General features: G+C 35.6%; 1 pseudogene; it reads right to left on the bottom strand.

Annotated features, from left to right (window-relative positions):
• Positions 1-278: 278 nt before the first annotated feature.
• Positions 279-8,755, bottom strand: LOC102954907 (annotated as a pseudogene).
• Between the last annotated feature and the right edge of the window lie 1,195 nt (positions 8,756-9,950).

Genomic DNA, 9,950 nt, shown 5'->3' with positions numbered 1-9,950 from the left:
CTTAAATATTTTGAAAGATTTGCTAGTGAAATCATCTAAATCGGGAGATTATTGTGAGATTATTAAAATAATGAATGTAATGTTCTGAAAAGAAAAACAATGCTACTGAGATTTGTCTATTTCTCCTTTTAGTACTGTTAAGTTATATTTTCCTCAAATTGCAGCATCTAAATTGTCAGATTAATATACAGTTTCAATTTTATTTGTTTATTTATTTATTTGTTTATTTATTTTCACCAATAGGATTTTTTTATCTGTCACCATTAAATGTCTGAATTTCACACAGATTCTTGGGCTGGTGGCTCAGACCCATCAGCTTGTTCAGTTTTAGCACTGGTCTCATCTCTAGTCGCTTTTCCAGAACTACTACCTTTACCAGAAAGGTCCATAAGCTTTCCCAGTTCAAACCTGGGCTTCTCCAGCATTTTTACTTTTCTAGCAAAGATATCATGGAGTGGATAAGTAGATTTATAAGCTTTTCCTATGTCTCTTTTTTTTTTTTAATTTTTTTTTTTTAACATTTATTTATTTTTTTGAGACAGAGAGAGACAGAGCATGAACAGGGGAGGAGCAGAGAGAGAGGGAGACACAGAATCCGAAACAGGCTCCAGGCTCTGAGCTGTCAGCACAGAGCCCGACGCGGGGCTCGAACCCACTGACCGTGAGATCATGGCCTGAGCCGAAGTCGGACGCTTAACCGACCAAGCCACCCAGGCGCCCCTCCTATGTCTCTTTTTGATGCTGTCTGATGCTGATTGACTTTTTTTTTTTTTAAGTCATTTGCACCTCTCAGGTCATGATATGCATTGTCTTTTTTCGAAATTTGGTGGACCAGTTGGAACTGAGCATAAGAAGTCTTTCAAATCTGATTGTTGCATTTTTTTAGTAAAATCAACACAAAATACACAAGGCAAATAACCATCGGTAGTCTTAACATCAACATGAGCTTTAATCATGGTCTACCATTTTTGACCATGGAACACGTTTTGTCAGGGTTAAAACGCATGCCATGAAAATTAGTCAGACAGTTTTTGCCCTGTACGTCCTCAGCAATTTGCTTGATTTTTCTAAGTGTAACTTCATCATTCTGCAGATCAGCAAGGCTCACCTCCAAAACACTACCATTGAGGCCATCAGATTCAATTTTGCTTCCTTGAGCTCTCACGACTTGTGTTTTTCCAATATTTCTTACATTGAACATAGCTGGTGCTTTCACATCATACCAATCTTTCTTAGAGAATGGATCAACTACTCTCTTCTGGGCTCCCTTTTGCCACCTTTCATTAGGCCCTTGCTCTGGTGAAACATATATTCTTTACATTTCTAATGTCTTTAACATCTGAATATCTTCAAGCTCTATCTTTAATATCTTATATATTTTTAAAGTTTATTTATTTATTTTGACAGAGATAAAGAGACATAGAGCACATGCACAAGCAGGGGAGAGGCAGAGAGAGGAGAGAGAGAATCCCAAGCAGGCTCCACACTGTCAGTGCAGAGCCAGACATGGGGCTTGATTCCAGGACCCTGGGATCATGACCTGAGTCGCAATGAAGAATCATATGCTTAACCAACTATGCCAGCCAAGCATAATATCTTTCTCATATCTTTCTGATAGTATAGATTTATCACTTTTCCCCCTTAATTAGTCTTACTAAATTCTTATTTATTTTGTTATGTTTTCCAAAAATTAAATTTTACTTTATTGGTTTCCTTTACAAATAGAGGGAAAGATGCTTACTTTATAATTTAATACATTTTCTTTTATATTTACTTTTTCTTTCTATTTTCTTTGACCATCTTAACTTTAAGCTGGTGCAGTCTGCCTTTCACCCTCTCTCCCAAATACTTCACAAAAATAAGTCTTGTCAAATTTAGCAAGACCACCACATTCCTATCTCCATACGAAATTTTTTCAAGACTGTTGGAAATAGGTTGTTGATCATCATGTCACAATTAAATATATAATATAGTGACTTAGAATATAGCCTCTGGAGGCAAAATTTCTGGGTTGAATTCTTGCTCTGCTATATGACCTTACGTAAATTGCTTTACCTCTCTGTGTATAGTTTTCTTTATCATTAAAATCAATATTCCAAACGTAATATGGGATTGAGTTGATACATGTAAAATTCTTAAAACAAGCCTGGCACATATTTAAATTCTTAATGTATGTTTGCTATCATTATTATATCCTCATGTTTGTTTTCATCTAAGCAGTTGTGAAAATTACAGTGCATATCCATTTCCAAAACTTGGTCACTCTCAACAGGTGGTTTTCAAACTTTCATTTATGTCTGAATCATCTGGGTTGATTTCTAATATGTTTTGGGTCCTAAACAAAATATTTTAATTTAATAACTCTGGGTAAGATTCAAAAATCATTTTTCCAATAATTACTCCAAAGTTCTCGTGTAGGTGGTTTACAGAGTACATTTTAAAATCCTTGCTGCTGATGATTATCTCCTTGACCAAACCTTAGTCAGATTTTTTCTACTATGCCTCCATCTTGGCCTATAAAGACCTGAGCAAACATTACTATAGTTTGTAACAGCTCAAGTCAGTACCCTTAGGATGTCTCTAGACCCTCTTCAAGTACCTGCTTGAGCAAACTCAAGGCTGCCAAAAGAATTTACTCTGTTGCTGCCAATGTCTGAGGATAGGGCCCCTGTTTCCCAGTCTCTGTGCAAAGGGAGAGGCTTACATTTGGTAAGTGCCAGTTAGAAAACCCAGATGGGTTTCACTTGGACCACCTCCCTCTGCTTTTTGTGAGTTTTCACTTCCCTGACTGCTGGAGCCCCTGAAATTTCCACTCCCTCCTCTCTATTCTCTTTTCAAACATCCCATCACCTCTGAACAAATAGAATGGAGCTCAGCACTTGCCCCTACAATCCGTAGTTACTGAATAAAATCTGTTCTCCTTGAAATTAACGTATGGTGGTGTTTATCTTTGACACTGTCCTACAACTAGCATTACTTTAATGTAATTTTGAAATAAATCAAATGATGTAAGACTCTCAAATTTTATGCGTTTCTTTTTGTTTGGTCCTGCTACTAGGTAACTATGTGCTTTAAAAACCTCCCTGGTGGGGCGCCTGGGTGGCTCAGTAGGTTTAACGTGGGACTCTTGATTTTGGCTCAGATCATGATCTCTTGGTTTTGTGAGTTGAAGCCATGCGTTAGGCTCTACATTGACAGCATGGAGCCTGTTTGGGATTCTCTCCCTCTCTCCCTCTATGGCTACCCCTCCCCCCACTCACTCTCTGTCTCTCTTAAAATAAATAAATAAGCCTAAAGAATAAAATAAACCAACCAGGTGATTGTTACTGGACAAAAAATTTAAACCCATAAAATCTAACTGTGGCCTTGTTCTTTTTTACCATTAATGTGAAGAGTTTAATTTTGAACTCATTTTTGTTCAATTTATCTTATAAGTCCATCCTTATACCAGGACCATGCTGCCTTGCTTCGTGTAGATTTATAGCAAGTTTTGAAATTGGAAAATGTTAAGTGTTTGACATTATTCTCCTGTCAAGTAGTTTTGGCTACTCTGGGTCCCTTGCATTTCCCTATAAACTTTAAAATATTTTTGAATGCTTTTATTTATTTTTGAGACAGACAGAGCATGAGCAGGGGAGGGGCAGAGAGAGAGGGAGACACAGAATCTGAAGCAGGCTCCAGGATCTGAGCTGTTAGCACAAAGCCCGACTCTGGGCTCGAACTCACACTGTAAGATCATGACCTGAGCCAAAGGCGGACACTCAACTGACTAAGCTACCCAGGCACCCCTCCCTATAAACTTTAAAAACAACTTGTCAATTTCCACCAACACAAAGGCCTGCTGGGGTTTTGAAAGTGACTTAATTATATCTATAGATCAATTCGTGACAAATTGCCATCTTAATACATTTAGTCTTCTGATTCATGGACATGGAATGCCTCTCCATTTATTTAAATCTTCCTTCTCGCAGAGGCATTTTGTAATTTTCAGAACACAAGTCTTGTACTGCTTTTGTTAATGTTACTTCTAAATATTTTATTCATTTTTCATGCAATTGTGAATGGAATTGTTTGTCTTATTTCATTTGCAAATGTTCACTGCTAGTACAGAAATTTAATTAATGTTTCTATATTGATGTTAAATCCTGTGATCTTGATACTGACATTATTTTAAAGCTTTAGTAGTTTTTTGTGATTTATTTGGATTTTCTACATACAGAATCAGGTCATCTGCAAATAAAAAATCTTATCTCTTTCTTTCCAATTTAGATACCATTTATTTATTTATCATTTTCTTCTGTTTTTCTGTTTTATTTCACTACCTATACACCTTCAATGCATGCAGTGTTGAATAAAAGTGTTGAGAGCAGGCATCCTTGCTTTTTTCCTGATCTTAAGAGGGAAGCATTTGGTATTTTACCATTTGAAACTAAAATTTTCACTTTAGCAGTGAAACACCAAATGCTTCCCCCTAAAATCAGGAAAAAGCTATAGCTTTTTTAGCTATAGGACTTTTATAGAGACTCTTTATCAGTTTTAGGAAGTTCTCTTCTATTCCTAATTTGTTGAAAATCACCGTCCATGGATAAAAGATTTTTCAAAATGTATTTGTGCATTTATCAATATGATCATGAGGTTTGGTACTTTAGTTTATTAATATGGTGCATTACATTAGTTGATTTTGGGATATTTATACCAACCTTCCATTCCTGAGATAAACCTCATGTGGGCATGGCGTGCATACAATCATTTTTGTGTGTGTGGCTGGGTTTATTTGCGAATGTGTTCCTGAGGATTTTTACATCCATATTCATGAGATCTATTGGCTAGTACTTTTTTCCCCTATTGATGTCTTTTGATTTTCCTCTCTGGTAGGATTACGATAGCAGTTGCCTCACAAAATGAATTAGGAAAGTATTCCCTCCCTCCTGCTCTACGTTTTCTAAAGAAAAATTTCCATTTCTGTTACTTCTTTCTTTTTCTGGATGAGTTCAGGAGCCATGGTTATTACTTGCTTCATATAATGATTGATTAAATCACCAGTGTAGACATGGGAGCCTGGTCTTTGTGAGAAGATTTTTACTCACTAATTTAATTTCTTCATTTGTTACACATCTATTCACATATTCTTTTCTTATTGTTTTTCTTGTTGTTGTTCAGATTTATCCACATTGTCCAATTCGTTGGCAAAATGTTATTCCTAATATTCCCTCTGATCTTTTTAATTTCTGTAAAATCAGTAGTGATAGCCACCCTTTTATTCCTAGTTTTGTTAATTTGTCTATTGTCTTATTTTCTTGCCAACTCTAAAAAATTTTTGACAGGTTTGTTGATTTCTTTCAATAAAATTTTGGGGATTCACTTTTATGTTATTTTTTTGTATTTGGTATCATTTATTTCTTTTCTAATCTTATTTCCTTCTTTTTGTTTGTGTTGGGCTTAATTTGTTCTTTTATTTTCTAGCTTTGTAAAATGAACTCACAGGTTATTGCTCTGAAATATTCCTTTTCTAATGTAGGCATCTCTGTTATAAACTTTTATGTAAGCCCTGTTTTAGATACATGCCGTTAATGTTTATATATTGTGTTTTCATTTTGTTCAACTCAAAATATCTTCTGATTTCCTTTGTGATTTATTCTTGAATTCATTGTTTGTTTAGAAGTATGCTAGTTAAATTCCAAATATTTTTGAATTTCTCAAGTTCTCCTTTTTTTGATTTCTAATGTAATTCCATGGGGATCAAAGAACATATGTTGTAGGAATCCAATTATTCTAAATTTATTGAGAATTCCTATGACCCAGAACTTAGCCTTTCCTGGAGAATGTTCCATATACTTTTTTTTCTGCTGCTATTGGATAGTGTGTTCTATAAATGTCCATTTGCTCATCTTCATCAGTAATGTCTTTTATGGTCTTATGTCTCGAGTCCTTAAGAGTCTTGCTGATTTTCACTCTAGCTGAGCAGGCTAATGTTGGGAGTAGGGCATTGAATTCTCCAAATAATTTTGTTAAATTTCTTATTTCTCCTATACATTGTGTAAATCTGCTTCATGTATTTTTTAATCTTTTGTCAGGTGCATGTGTATTTGTAATTAACATACCTCCCAAGTGAATTGATGTTTATAATTAGAAAGTGTCCATATTATATCTAAAAACAAATTTTTCCTAATGTCTTTTTTTTTTAATGTTTATTCATGTTTGAGAGGCAGAGAGAGGCAGAGTGTGAGTGGAGGAGGGGCAAAGAGAAAGAGAGACAGAATCTGAAGCAAGCTCTGGGCTCTGAGCTGTCAGCACAGAGCTCGATGTGGGGATCCAACTCACCGATGGTGAGATCATGACCTGAGCTGAAGTCCGACAGTTAACTGACTGAGCCTCCCAGATGCCCCTGATTAGTTTTTAATCCATACATGCTTGCTACCATTATTGACATGGCTGGATTTATATTTACTATTTTGCTATTTGTTTCCTGTATGCTTCACCTTCTCTCCATCTCTCTCTCTCTCTCTCTCCCTCTCTCTTTCTGTCTCTCTCTTTTACTTCCTTTCTTGGTGTTATGTAGATAATTAATGTTCCATTTAAATTCTTTTCTCGAATTATTTTCTGTATTTTTTTTTCTTAGCTGTTGCTCTAGGAGTTACAGTATACTTCTTAATGGGTCAAAAATTCTAGTTTCTTTACATATCTCATCCTGTTTTGTTAGCAGCTAGACTTTAAAAATTTTTCTTTTAGTGTTTATTTATTTTTGAAAGAGAGAGAGAGAGAGTGGGGGAGGGGCAGAGAGAGAGGGAGACACAGAATCTGAAATCTCTGAGCTGTCAGCACAGAGCCCAACCAGGGCTCGAACTCATAGACCACGAGATCATGACCTGATCCAAATTCAGACGCTCAACCGACTGAGCCTCCCAGGAACCCCAAAAGCTGGACTTGTAGAATTACACTGCAGTAATATTGCAACAACTCTAGACTCTGAGTCCCATCAAGATTGATATTTTCTCCTGTTTTCATGTTTGTTTATTTGGACTAATTTGTGGCCATGTCTCTGCTCAGTTACTTGTTTCTGTTTTTGTCTTCTTTAATTCTTGTTTTTATTTTTAAGGTCAGCTTCTTTGATGTAGCTTTTGGGTCAACATAGCTTAGTTTTCATCCAGTGCTTGTTCAGAGGTTACGCTCACACACTTTGAAAGAGTAGAACTCTCACATTTTGCCCATAGATCTCTTAAAATTCAGTAGCTCATTAGGGCTCCTCTGCTCTCTTCTAAGTTTGCACACAGTGTTGTGCATGCAGCCTTTCTGGCAGTGAGCCTGCTAGTCCTGAGGCCATGGCTTGCACTCCTAGGTAGAATGTCTGGATGACAGAGCTGGGATGGGTAAGAAGAACACGGCCCTGGACTAAACTCCCACAATCCCTCAAGGTGTTTATGGACGCTCAGTTGAGATCCTTAACGTCATGTTTCTCATTTGTTGTATGCTTTTGGTCAATTTCCAGAGCGCTTAAATGGTTATTTTTGACAATTTGTCCAGTTTTTATCATTGCTTTTTGGAGAGAGATTTTGTCATTTTCTTTAATTTGCTGTTCCAGAAGCCTCACGTTGTTCTTTTAAAGCTACTTTAGATTAAGTTTGGTATTTTTTTTTTCCTCCGATTTTTTTCTTGGAATGAAATACAAGTATTTAAAATTTCTCAATTATATTTGAATCCCAATTGTTATCTACATTGAGGATGACAACGGTGTTTTTTCTTATAATAAAATATATTTAATTTAATCGAATAAAAATATATTTATGGTTTTTTTCTCCTCAAGTACCTTATGTATAGAAACATATCTAAACCCTTTTGACCTAATTTCAAGATGTCTTTACGAATTTATTTTTTTCTGTAAAGGTTCATTTTCCTCTGATGAAAAATGTACAGAGGTGTTTTATATAAACAATATATACAAGAAAATGTTTGTCATACTATTTGAAATATTCTCAAAATTGGAATATCAAGACAGATAGCACAATTCTTAGATGAAAACTGGAAAACATTCACCAGGCTTTTTAATTTTCTGGTGAAAATTCTATCTTAGAAAAATGCCATATGGAGCTGGGGAAAAGTGTGCCTTTAACAATCAAATGCATTAATCAAACATTAATTTTTGCTAACGTGGGTAGAGAGATCGTATTATGATTCTATGGCATATGTTTGATTATACAAACAGGAGTGCAGCACAGTTCTGTCTGAAACTCTATGATTTGTTGGCTAAAAGAGAAATTCTCATCATAAAAATCTCAGGAAGTCTTGTAGCTGCTTAATAAAGATTGATGTCACCTTGATGTGGGTGGTGTCACTAAAGCTGATTTATACTATCAATTCTTTCTCAACTTTATTTTTTCTTAAGTAGATTCCTGTACTGTTGTTAGCATATGTAACATTCAGTCTTGTAAGAATTAGAAGCTGGAATGGTTTCAGTAAATGGCTAAGAATTTTACAACTAATAATACTGTTCAAGTTCACTTTTCAAGTTCAATTATGAAGTTATTCAGTCACCCAGTTATTCAGCCATCCAGTTCTTCATGCCATTATTTGATTATGTATAACTTTAAAAAGGATAAATTGAATAAAATTTTATATTTAAATTTAAATATTGAAATACCTGGTACATTTCAAGGCACATAAAATAGGCTGAATCATTCTGGAAGACATTTGTCCCTAAATCTCTGTAAGCCTTTTGAGCTTTTCAGAGACCAGCTTCTTCCTCACCTCCTTTAGCCATGCTTATCCTAAGACTGTCTTTCCATATTGAAACATGCCAGCTTTTATATCATCTCCAGCAGACTTCCTTTTATTTATTAATGTATTTATGTATATCTTTATTTATGTATTTATTTATTTAAAGTTCATTTATTTTGAGAGAGAGAGAGAGAGAGACAGAGGGAGAGAGACAGAGAGAATCCCAAGCAGGCTCAGTGCTTTCAGCTCAGTGCCTGACACAGGCTCAATCTCAGAAATGGTAAGATCATGACCTGAGCCTAAATCAAGAGTCAGACACTTAGCTGACTAAGCCACCTAGCCACTCTTCCAGTAGATATATATATTTTTTTAATTTTTAATGTTTGTTTAATTTTAAGAGAGAAACAGACAGAGTGCGAGTAGGGGAGGGGCAGAGAGAGAGACACAGAATCCGAAGCAGACTCCAGGCTTTGAGCTGTCAGCACAGAGCCCAATGCGGGGCTCAAATTCAGGAACTACGAGACCATGACCTGAGCCAAAGTCGGATGCTTAACCAAATGAGCCACCCAGGTGCCCCCCTTCCAGTAGACTTCTTAACTAACCTGTCAGTATTGTGAATAACAGTTCACAGTTGTTTTAGAAATGAGAATTTCAGCCTCAAAATTTATTTATTCAAGGATGAAACTGGTTAATGGGACTTCTTATGTAAAGTATAATTTTAGATTCTTTCACATATTATGTTCATTTTTTCTCATCTCCTTCCCTGAAATAGATTCTTTACTCGTAGTGCAGAAACTGAGAGACAAGAAGTAAGCTATCTGAGGTCTGATAAATTTTCTAATTCATGCTTATCTGATTGCCAAACTCACATTCTCCCTAAGTTCATGTTGCATAATAAGTATTAGCTGAGTACTTATTATGCCCAAGTTTGTATACCAGGCTTTTTAGGTTTCTTTGTAGAGATTTCTTACTCAAATCTCTTATTCAATAAGAAACAAAAGTTCAGATAAAAAATGATTTGAACCTGTTTTTCTGCTTATTCCAACATCACACATTTATAAAACATTCTCTGGAGCCTTATTGCTTCCCAGAAAAATACATACCAAACACTGACCTATCATTATTTACTCAGAAAAAATGAATCCAGCTTATTTCCCTTAAGTACTGAGTGTGGGCAGTGACGTACCAGCTTCACGAGATTTTATTCTAACACTTAGATTACAACGATGGTAACAATT

This window comes from Panthera tigris, chromosome B3 (assembly GCF_018350195.1).
Source record: "Panthera tigris isolate Pti1 chromosome B3, P.tigris_Pti1_mat1.1, whole genome shotgun sequence".
Lineage (NCBI taxonomy): Eukaryota > Metazoa > Chordata > Mammalia > Carnivora > Felidae > Panthera > Panthera tigris.
This window is presented reverse-complemented; position numbering and strand designations above follow the sequence as displayed.